Genomic DNA, 12,645 nt, shown 5'->3' with positions numbered 1-12,645 from the left:
TTACAAAACATTTTGTGCAAAGAATAGAGAAATCCTACTTCAACATCTTACCGTGAGTGCTATACAGGATCTTAGGTTTGCCATATAAATCAGAATAAGATATTTTTTCCTTCTTCATAGTTTTATCCAACTTTTGGATTACAGACATGATAGTTGATTCCCTAAAGCCTTCCGCAAACTTGGCAGAAATATCTCCATACTCGCTTGTCTTCAAATATTTCAAGCATAGGTCTTCTAATTCTACTTTTCAACTCCAAATTCCAAGTTGGTTGGCTAAGGGAGAAAAAATCTCTAGTTTCTCTTCTACAAATTGTTGTTGCTTTGGAAAAGGTATAAATCCCAAGGTTCCCATGTTATAAAATTTATCTGCTAATTTGACCAAGACTAACCTTACATTCATCATTGAAAAAACATTGCATGGAGATGGTCTACTTCGACAATTTTACTTCTTTTGTTGTTGTCACAGGAAATCCTGTTGAACACAAACTTATTCTAAACACGTGTGAAAATGAAGTTGACCATTAATTAAAGATGTGAAATTTAAACAACCTAAATGACCAGAACAAATGGACCTAACACGAAAAAAGGAAAATAATATACAGAGGCAAGTGACATCTACAAGAGGAACAAAAATGTTAGTAAAACATTGATATTATATATAAATGCCTCTCTCGAAATTGAAGAGACCCAAATGGAACATATGACACATTTTCTCTAAATGATTAACATAGAGTGAAGTATGTATGAAATGAAACTAGCAGTGGATATTGATCACGAGGATGCATACCACTTGTACTAAATCTGGCACTTCATTTCTAAAGATGTCAAACAACCTGCCATAGTCCATATATGTATCATTAAGTGTGTCATGGAGCAACCCAACAACTACAACAACCTCACTTGATTCAATGGTTGCAAGAAAAATTAATATCTCGACATAGTTACTTAGGTATGGATAACCACATACAATCCCAAGCCTTCCTCTCAAAGAGGCAACATGGTTTCATGGATACAAGGTAGATGAGATTGAAAAGCATCCATGTTATGCAACCAACTCACAAATAGATAGATAAACGACTTAAAAATTATCCTCTTTGAGGGGGAAACCTCCTTTACATTACATAAATGAACAATTATTGGATGATACAAATAAAATTACCTCATTTGTATATATAGGAGTCTAAGGGGTCACAATATAATTAGATCATACATAACAATAATAATGTAAGGGCACAACAACAAAAATAATGGGCTTCTATGGGGTACAACAATAATAACATGGGGGCTACATAGGCATAATAATAAAAATAAGGGGGCTAGCCTGGTATTATATAGACCTAACATGCCCCTCCTTCAAAAAAAGTGTTGCCCTCAATGCTTGAGTAGTTTTGGATGCTTCTGTATAAAATTGTCATCCTCCCATTGGGAATCTTCAATGGTTAAGTTCTTCCACTTAATGAGATACAATGAAATTGATCATTTCCATAGATGTTAGGTTATTGTTTCTATGACTTCTTCAAGCTCAAATATGATTTTCATTATTTGTCAAGTTTTGGCAACACTATTTGAACTGGAATCTTGTCACTGATAACCTTCTTTAAGCATGAAACATGGACAACTTAGTGTGCTCGGGAAATGTATGTAGCTCCATTTTGTATGCCATAGTACCAATATTTTGCAACACCTTGTAAGGACCATAGTACTTGGGTGATGATTTATTATCATTCTTAGCTTGCTTAAGGGACATTTTCTTGTATGGTTGTAGCCGTAAAATACCCAGTTGCTTACCTCAAAATGTCTTTCACTATGATGTTCATCTATGTGTTGTTTCATTCGATTCTGTGCCATAGTGAGGTTATCCTTTAAGAGTTGGATAACTTATTGTTGATGATTGATGTGATCTTCCACTACTTGAAACATAGACTTTTCTCTTAAATATGATGTGATGGATGGTGGATGATATCCATCAAGTGCCATAAATGGGGTGATTTTTGCTACAGTATGGAAGGAAGTGTTATACCACCATTCAGCTAGAGGCAACCACTTGACCCATTGTGTTTTTTAATCAGATACAAAGTAACGAAGATATCCTTACAAACATTGTTCACTATCTCAGTTTGCTCATCAAATTGAGGATAATAAGGTGAGATATGAGATAATTGACTACCAATTCAAGAAAATAATTTCATCCAAAAATTTCGAGTGAAAATGGGATCTCTGTCACTTACAATAATCTTTGGTTTCCATGAAGCTTTTGAATTGTTTCCATAAATGTAGTAGTAATTGTACGAGCTTCGAAAGGATGAAATAATGCACAAAGGTATGGATACTTGGTAAGTCTATCAACTACAAAAATGATTACACTCTTTCCTCTAGACTTGGGTAAACCTATGATAAAATCCATTGAGACCTCCTCCAAACACTGACTTGGAATGATTAAAGGTTGTAATAGACCTGAGGCCTTAAATTTCTTAACTTTATTTTGTTGGAAACAAAAAATTATGACACAAACTTTTGAATATCAGATTTAAGGCCATCCCAAAAATATCCTTTTTGACCCTATGGTAAGTTTTTAAAAATCTCGAGTGCCTTCCTAAGGGAGAGGTGTGCAATTCCAAAATAATCTTTTGTTTGAGTTGGGAATTCCTACAAAGATATAGGCAATGTTTATACCATAGTGAATCAATTTTCTGGCTAAATATATCAGATGTACTAGGATCTTACTGCAACTTTTGAATGAGTGTCCACATCTCTTCATCATTCTTCCATTAATCCCTTTATTGTGTTATCCACTCAGGATGGATAATAGAAATGGCATAAAGCAATGCTTCCACATCCTCATCCTTTCTTGAGTGTGCATTTGAAACAACAATTTTCTTCCCTTTTTTGTAGGTGATTTACATGTCATAACCCAACTTCTTCGTGAACTTTTATCACTCTAAAATTTCCCTGGGGTTGTTATCTTATCTCAAATGGAATATTAGAGGTAACCACAAACCTACTTTTCAGATCAGGATCTAACCTTCATAATGCTCAGAGAGGGCTCTCTCTTTATGATTTAACTTTGTTGAGTTAACTAATTTTAGGCTAGTTATTTAAACTTGATTGGGTTTTGATTTTGATTTGGTGGTTCAATCACTGACTTATATGGATAGAGGGATGTCTTTTACCATTGGGCTATGTGGTCAAGTGTCAAGAAAAAAAGACTAAAGCAAGTTCTAAAGATAGTGTTCACAAGGCAAGGTAGCTGAGTAAATTAAGATCTTTTAGGCTGGATGGTGAAGTGGTTTTTAATCGAGGTCAAGGAGTAGTTAAGGAATCCTCAAACTTGATAATGAGGGAAATGATAGAGGTCAATCGAGACTAGCAAGCAATGAAGGATTCCCTACTCTAGATATCAGAAGAAAACATTAAAATGAATAACTGTTCAAGACCGAGTGTACTTAAACAAATTCTGTAATAATATTCTAGTTATTTCATTCAATTTAGATAACATGCAAGCATGTGAAACACTTAAGAAGATAACAATTTGACAAACAAAATATACTTCACTAAAGTGGCCCAACATATGAATCCTGTAATGCAATGCCTTTAATACTTAGTCCAGTCTGCTGACTTGAAAAATGGTACAATGAACCCTTAGGTTTTAGATCAATACAACTATAGAAATGTTTAGCAATCCATGCTTAATACTTCGAATTATGAAGTATTTATACAAAAAATTACTGAAAAATATCCTAAGCTGATTTAGGAATTATTCAAGGAAAAGGAAATATATTCATGCAAGAAGATAAAGACAGATATGTAACTAAAGCAAGCTATCCCTCTTTTATTTTTTGTAGTTGGCTCTTCTTTGATATTACACTACTTTTTCTCTTTTGTTGTTTGTCTTCCATGCTGACTATTCTTGTACTCTTCCTTTTGACTGATACTCTTTGACTTAGCTGATCTACTGCTTTTCTTTCAATGCTCTGTGTCCACTGTTTACCTTGCATTTTCATAGTAAATCATTTAATTTTTCCCAAGTCCCTGTATCTAGTAATTTAATATTTATCATTCTTCTGTAGACTTCATCAGCTTCTATGTATTTTGAAAAGGTGGGATTGTTTACAAAAATATGTTTTACCTCATGCTGGAGGTAAAAGAGGTTCTCAAAAGCCTGGTAAAGAACCTTTCCTGTAGGCATATATTTCATAGAGGAACTATTGGCTTGATCCTTTGCCACTTCTATGATTCTCTTTTCATATTCTTCATGTGGCATTAACCTATCATTTATTCCAACGGATTAGGCGGAACTTTTTGCTCAAAGCATCAAATTTGACCATGAACCTCCCTATAGCTAGCTCCATGGTTTTGGATTTGTCCTCAAGATGCATCATCAAGTTCCTCTTGGTGATTACCTTCTTCACCTCTAGTATAGTGCCAGTTCAGTCAGCTATGCCAAGCTCCTGCAATTCATATCTATTATTTGAGTTAAGGAATTAGATTATTCTTGAAGCTTCTTCTAGCATATTTCCAAGTTCGGCCTTAAACCTTTGAATTGCTTCCCCAACCCCTTTGACTAAATCATTTTGTTCAAAGATACTTGTATAGATGGCCAAATAGCATTGACAGACTCAATAATATTGGCCCATAGCTACTCTTTTGCTTGGGCAAGTGGCTCCTTCAATGTTAATTATTTTCTAAGTTCTTTATCCTCTCATTCAGCCTGTTTGACTTCTGTACTTCATTTTTATGCATGATTTGAGCCAGTTTCTTCTCATCCTCTAGACTTTCTATCTGTTCTTTAAGTCTATTTATTTCAGTGGTCTGAATGGACATGTCCTCCATGGCTTTGACTAGTTTACTTGCTTCATCACTTGGATGAGTTTTTGTGATTGTTGAAACTGTTGCTGATGTAGTTGTTGATGCAGTTGCAATTGTTGTAGCTACTAGAACTGTTGGGGCCAATGAAGCTGCCAAAGTGGAAGGAACTATTGTAGTGACTATAGGGATAGTAGTGGAAGTAGCAGTGTCAATGTTGGAATGTTTCAACTGTATTAAATTGTCCAATTCATTCTCCATTTCTTTCAATTGAGCATTTAGTTGAAGAATGAGATATATCATTTCATCCTACTGGGTTTCGCTCTCTAGGACCTCCTTGGCCTGTGGATGTTCAGAAGGAGGAAATTTTAACTACTCCTTCAATGCAAAAATATCCTCATTTTTCTTCTTTATGAGCTTTTCTGCTGCCCTGATGTCATTTGGATTATATCCAATCTCAATCACCAAGTCCTCCAGTGACTTGATTTTGTTATCCTTGGCCTGTGAGGATGTGTTTTCTAGCTTAAATTGTGCTGTGATGTTGTCTAGAGGACTTTGAAGTTTCTACACAATTATTTATTTTTTAGTCATTGTCGAGTAGATAATTTCACCTTCCTACTTATGAAATTCAATTTGATCAATAGGGTGAACATTATTGGCCAAAACTTCAAACTATGTCTTCCTATAGTCTGCTGATGTTTTAGGCTACTAGACTGTAGGCTTCAAAAAGGTCATTTTCATTTTACCACTTTTAATGCCAAAAGCTGACATCAACCTCTTTTGATTGTTAGGAGTCTGTTTGAAGTAATGGGCATATGTTTCAGCCTTCAATGCCTCAGTCCTCAACTTGATTTCTATGTACTTCTATTTCATATCTTTCTCTTTATCGACTGGTTTTCTTGATGAAGAGACTTCAATACTAAGATGTTTTTCAATAATCTGAGTATTTGAGGTGGAAGGTTGACGAGTTTCCTATGAAACTGCTAGAGATATATTCTTTTTAACCACTGTATCAGTATCAATGATTTCAACTGTCCCAATGGTATCTTCTTGCTCATTTACAGGATTAAGCTTGCGCTTCTTCTTGTACATGATTTCAAACATGTCATCTGTAGTATCCATTTTAGAGCTAGAACCTTCTTCCCTAGTTCTTTTTACATTTATGTCCTGCATGGTTGGAGTTTGTAGAATGGGAATAATACCCATTTGTTCCTGTAGGATTGGAATCTATAGAAAGGAACTAGTATCTATCTGCTTTTCCACATCTATTAAGGTATTTTCCAACCACTCTGACTGGTTGGCATATTTTTCAATGTCTGGCTTGGACTCATGCATAAAAGGGCTTAATTTGAATTTGAGCCTTAATTTATTTATGACTCCATTAGGGTCATATTACCACATGAAACTGCTACTAAACTTCAATTGCTATAAAATTTTCTTTGCTTCTTGTCCAGCTTCCCTATTATTACAAATAAAAGGGCCCAACTAGTTTTTGATCTTGACCAATGTTTTCTTCATAGCTGACATACAATTGACATCATCTGAGTTTATGATCTACCTAAAATATTCTAATGCAAATATTCTCATGGGGAGATATCTAAGCATATTGTAGGGAGTGAGATGGCACCCATATATCCTAATTTCATTGTGGTCCTGGTATAGATACATGTCTCCTACTCTTTTATTTTTAGTCAACTGCAAAACTCTTTTTATCTCATCATTAATTCTGGGTTGATTGCTATTGGTTAGCATATTTACAACTAGATGAACAATGGAATCAATGAACTCCATATAACTAAAAATAGTGGAATATTTTTGGGTCAACAGTGTCCAAAACATGACAGGTCTTGGTTGGCTCTTACTGTCCAATTTTTGGATGCTAACTGGGAACTCATCTAACTGGAAATATAGCAACATGTGGAACAATATTGAAAAGTAGTTTAATACTTTTTCATTTGGAAATTTGATCAATTGATTGTGGATTCTGACTGGCAAGAACTGGGCAAAATTGAAAATTGTAGTTGGAGGCATGCCCGAGAAAAAAATAGAGAGGAAAGAAAGTACAGGTTCATCTACAAATTCATCAGTAGTATACCCAAGGATACAAGACAACATGGTTGCAATTTGTCTTTCCCTCTCAGAGAAAATGGTTGCAGAGTATGGAGCACTATCTGTAGGAGTACGAGACTCTTATATAGGATGAAAGTCTGAAAGATTTGAGCCCTCTTGGGAAGGTCAAACTTTATGTAAAGTTCAAGTATGCTTTCAATGGAAAATGGGGTTTCATTTGGGATTGACTGGACCTGCAACATTTCATTTATTGACTCTCCAGTAATGGTGAATAAAATTTGTTGGTCAGGAGAGACTGTGGCTCTATGACTTGAGATATAGCAAGCTTGGGATAAATGGATGATTTCTGGGAACATGTATACCTATGGGAACAAGTATTTGGGAAAATGTGATTCCCATAGGTGAATGTCAACATTCTAGTTAAGGAATTTGTCTTTACTCCAGCAGTGAAGTTTTAATAAATGACTAGAGGTGGATGTGTCTTTAATTTGGAAATATTTGTCGGCCAATGGGAGGTGGCCAATGTTTAGAATTTGTTTTTATCAGTTTAGAATTTGTTTATAGGTTTTAGCCATTGCCCAGACCTGCTTGTGACTTGTCAGAAACTTTCCTTGGTTAATTTCATTGGCATTCCTGCTCTAAGCTTTTATCAATTGGGTGTTTTGAGTCTCTTTTTGAGAAATTCTTGATTTGTTTTCCTTTGGTCATTACTTGGAGGTTTCTCTCAGTCCTTTCACAATTTTGCATCTTTTTGCTTTTGTTTTTGCAAAAAAAATTCCCATTCATTCGCCGGGGGGGGCTAAATAGTGTATGAGTGTTAATCGCCTTTGAGTGTTTCTATTTTTTGATCTTTGGAACTCTCACCCAATTTTCTCGACTTGCACTTGATTGGTTCTTAGATTACATTAGAATCATCTTGTGTTTGAGAATTCTCTTGCATAGATCACATTTGCATAATTAGAATTTTCATTTTCAGAATATGAATGAAAAATGTGCATAGATTACATTTGCATACTTTTCAAGTGAATTGTGCATAGATTACAATTGCATAGTTTACATTCTAAAAAATCAATCGTAGATTTAGATTAGTTTTCTTTGATTTGAATTTACACAAAAATAAAAATAAAAAAACTATTTTGGAATTGATTTGCATTAGTTTTTCTTGATGGAATTAGTGCATTATAGAATTTGTTATATTTTCTCTTAGTGATCAATTTTTTGCATTGTTGGAAGTGAATGGAAACTTTCTCCTTACTTTAGTTAGGATTCATTGAATTGAAAGGATTACATTATCATATTCGATTGCATTCAGTTTTGCGTCGGGTCATAACACCATTGGTTTCGTATCCATTTACCCCTTTGAGTAATAACAGCCTTAATAACACAGCGCTTAATTAAAATTTATCTAGTAATTTTTACATTTCTAGGGCTCTGATACACCAACTTAGCTTAGGCTAGTGTCTTGGAGTAGGAGAGTAATTAACTCTCCAAGACAGTAAAAACAAACAAGTAGCTGTATCTTGTGGTAGGAAGAAATCCAATTGTTGCATTTATGCTCTAGGAAAGCTCCTCTTAAAGGAGAAGCACGAGATCGTGTCCGAACCAGTGTGGGAATCAATCCTTCCTCATTGGGAATGACGCCAGATATTCAAGTATTAAAAATGGTAAACCTCGGATTAACCATTGTCAAGGAGCCTGGGGTCACTTGTTGGTAAACCTTGGATTATGTCAAGGAGCCTTCAAGGGGATTGAGTTTGCTACTCTGCCCTTGCGTGCGTATCGGATCGTAGACTATTCCCCCAGGTATATTTGTTTCAGTTGGTAACCTTAGTGGCCATATTCTTTAGGATTCTTCCTGAGGTGATAGTGGTGGGAAGATCCCACTGTAACTGGAGCAGACGTCAGCTAGACTCACTTGGATTTTCTGGGGGGTTCTCTTCACTCGAGACAATTAAGTGGAGGAACTTGTTCCAGTCTATTCATTAACCAGGTTGCCGGGGTAACTGTTCCAACCGCCATTTCTGTATTGAATTCTGCGAGGTTGGATTTCATCACCAACTAGTGTTTTCGGTACGGGAAGTTACTGTTTGTGTGTGGTTTGACTCCTAGATTTGATAGCGGGTGTTAATTTGTTGGTTTTTACTTTTAGAGACCATAGGTGTGAATTGTGAATTTTAGTTTTAAAATTGTTAATTAAATTCACTGAAGTTGAATATAATGGCAAGTGTTCCGGAATTTACCAACCAAGGAACCCTTCTTAACGAGGATCCTAGTACTTTTCCTTTCTTTGGAAATGTTGGTCCTCCTTATATGGCTACTTTGTCATTACCTGGATTTACAATAGGTTTACCGATATAGTTATTTTCAAATTCATTGGCCCCAAATACTCCCATTGTTCCACCTCAACCGAATGCTTCACCTCAACAGAGTTCACCATCTCAACATCACCAAACTTCTGTTGGCCCTTTACCTTCTTCGCCTAATTTTTCTTCCTCCATTTCTTCCTCTTCGCTTGGTAAAATCCTCGATGCTAGTAACTAGGTGGCTAAGAAGAAGAAGAAAGGGAAGAAGAAGAAGAAGAAGAAGAAGAAGCAAGATAAGAAAGAAGTCAACCAACCAACCACGGTTGTAAGTGTTAGTTGTGTTGAGGAAAACTCCGACATGAATTAAACCCAAATACCCTTGCAGGCTTTGTAAGGGTGACCACTTCCTTATCAATTCTCCCGGTATTCCAAAGGTCTTGGAAGTATGGTCAGAAAAATCTCATCAACTTTCCATTGATCCATCAACTAGTGATAGTCAGGTTCCTGGGAAAAAGGGTAAAGTTAGGTTTCCTTGTAAGTTATGCAAAGGGAGTCATCAAACTCATATTTGCCCTCACATGGATGAAGCCTCAACATTGTTGGAAAAACTTACCATTCCACAGCAACAATTTCCAACTGGTTACCATAAACTTTCTCCCAACCTACTGTCAACTAACAGAGTGATTGATCTAATTTCAAGTACAGTCGATCACACTCTTCCATTGGAGAGTGAAACTCATGTCACTCAGGTTGATGATCCATTAGTTGATCAAGTGGTCGATTCAATTTCATGTTCGTTCGATCCCACTTTCCCTTTAGAGAGTGAACTTTATACCGCTGAGGTTCTTTTTGTTAAATCAGATTCTTCTACGTCGGGGGGCATTTCACCTGTTTCTACAGAACCCCCTCCAAGTACTGAAGTCTTTTCCTTTGATTGGAATAGACTGACAGAAACTCGTCTTCCTTCCTCCATCCCTTTCCAAATCATTGTCAAGGTTGGTGGTAGGGACATGCATCGCACACAGGTAGATGAAGGTGCTTCTGTTAGTATTTTATCCTCAATTGCTTGGAAAGCTTTGGGTTCCCTCAGCTTGTGCCTATTACGCAGAATCTGAAAGCTTTTAACAGAACCATTAGTGAACCTTTAGGGATCCTTCCTAAGTTTTCTATTACCTTGGAAGGTAAGACTGTCTGTATTGATCTTATGGTAGTTCGAGGTCCCTTGGATTTCAATTTACTCCTTGGGCGAGACTGTGTTTATGCAATGAAAGTTGTCGTATCGACACTCTTTCGCGTGATGTCTTTCCCTCACAATGGCAGTATTGTGACTGTAGACCAGCTTTCGTTCCCTAGTCTTGTTTCAACTACCAATAATATGACACCCCTAAATGTTCCTGATTCTAAAGTGGTATCTACCCTACCACGGGTTAATTATGTGGCAACTGGTCCCATGCTTTCAGTTACCGATGTAAGTGAGCCTCTCACTGTTTGCTCATCTTCCTTTGATTTAAATCCGGTAATTGACATGGAAAACTCTATGGGATTACTTGAACACGATGTTCTTATCCCTTTTGAGTCCCTTGACATGTGTTCCTTCTAGAGAAGTATTCTTCCTTCTGATGAAGACCTCTTTGAAGCCATGATCAAGGTGTGTCCATTGACATGTCTTTCTTCCAGTTGGAAGCCATGATCAATGTAGCGAGGATAGTTCCTTTTCCTGTGCCAACCTCGTTAAAAAATGAAACAGGTGTTCACGAGGATAGTTTTTTCCTGTATCAACCTCGTTAAAAAATGAAACAGGCTGTGCGAGGATAGTTTTTTCCTATATCAACCTCATTAAAAAATGAAACAGGCTGCCATGAGGATAGTTCTTTTCTTGTGTCAACCTCTTTAAAAAAAGAAACAACTCCCTTTTCAAGTTAAATCTTGAAAGTAAACCTTCATTCCATTCACCTGGTTGAATGCAATGAAGCTTGGGGAGCATGTACCTCGCTTTGCATCATTATGCTGGGGCATGCGAACTTCTGGAGCATAGTTCCTTGTCTTGTGTCAAGCTCGTTAAAAAATGAAACAAGGAGTCTTGAGCATAGTTCCTTGTCTTGTGTCAAGCTCTTTAAAAAATGAAACAAGGGTAGGTTATATAGGTAGATTATAGAGAGTAGTCATGAGCATAGTTCCTTGTCTTGTGTCAAGCTCGTTTAAAAAATGAAACAAGGGTTTTGAGGATAGTTCTTTTCCTGTGTCAACCCCACTAAAAAATGAAACAACTCCCACGAGTCTTTCCAAGATTTCGAAAGTAAACCTTCATTTCATCAAACTAGTTGAATGAAATGAAGCTGGGGGGCATGCACTCTAGCAATTACGCTTAGGGGGCATCAAGCACAGTTTTCTCTCTGTTTCAAGCTTGTGTAAAAATGAAACTACTTTGAAGCATAGTTTTTCTCTGTTTCAAGCTTTTGTAAAAATGAAACCTATCTCGAGTCAATTTCAGTTATTTTCAAGACTCGTTAAACTCATAAAAATCCCGAGATTATTTTGCTATCTTTCATTCTCGTAAAACAAATGAAAATGCTGAGTTCTTTCCGTCTTTTCCTGCTCGTAAATTAAATTGAAAGTCGGCCATATGAGTACATTTTTTATCATTTTTTCGAACTCATTAAAACTTACGAAAAAATAAAAACCATGAGTACATTTTTATCATTTTTTCGAACTCGTTAAAATGTACGAAAACGTGAAACCTTAGAGTCATCTTTTAGGCCCTTTTCTGACTCCTAAAAGATGAAAAGATTGCCGAGCATTTCTTTTACATTCATTAAAACGGAATTAAAAGACGGTCCACTTACAGCTCTTTTCCGACCGTAAAAAACATGAAAAGATTGCTGGATTTTTTTCGTTTCAAATTCGATATTGGTTATAAAACGACGTGTCATTGATTGCTTTTTTACTTTTTCGGTTCAGTGACACTAATAACGAAAAGTACTCCTTGGTCGTAAGATCAAGCGGTTCTCTCAAGTATTATTTTATACTTTTTCGGGCTTGGGAGACACAAATTTACGAAAAAGGTCAACCCTGGAGTCTTCTTAAGTTTTTTCAGACTCCCTAAAATTGAAAAACACCGAGTTTCTCCTATACTAGACTCGTTAAAATTTCACAGTAAAGGACCTGTTCAATTACAAACAGGAACGAACCACTCCTTCTTAGGGTTCGAATCTAAACTAAGTTGGGCTCATCCGAAGGATGAGATTATAATCCAGCAAATGTTATCCTCCTCAAGCTTGTAAAAAATAAAGAGGTACTTGCCAGAAATGGCGGGGGAAAAGAGATGAAAATGAGTTTGTTTGTCATACTTTGTAACCACTCTTGAACACGACACTTTTATTCACCTGGGTTGGGAAATCCTTGCCTAACAGTTGATCGAACCACATTGAATGTCCTCAGCCGGTTTCTGGGTATTAACTTTGGGTCAATT

At 36.3% G+C, this 12,645-nt stretch overlaps 1 pseudogene; it reads right to left on the bottom strand.

Moving 5' to 3' along the window:
• Positions 1-34: 34 nt before the first annotated feature.
• LOC149250978 (putative GTP diphosphokinase RSH3, chloroplastic pseudogene) overlaps positions 35-12,645 on the bottom strand; it is a 28,053-nt pseudogene continuing 15,442 nt past the window's right edge.

The sequence above is a fragment of the Pinus tabuliformis genome, chromosome 7 (genome assembly GCF_031772625.1).
Source record: "Pinus tabuliformis cultivar Carrire ecotype Pingquan chromosome 7, CPIR1, whole genome shotgun sequence".
Lineage (NCBI taxonomy): Eukaryota > Viridiplantae > Streptophyta > Pinopsida > Pinales > Pinaceae > Pinus > Pinus tabuliformis.
Note: the sequence above shows the minus strand (reverse complement) of the source record. Positions and strands in the feature narration are given on the sequence as shown.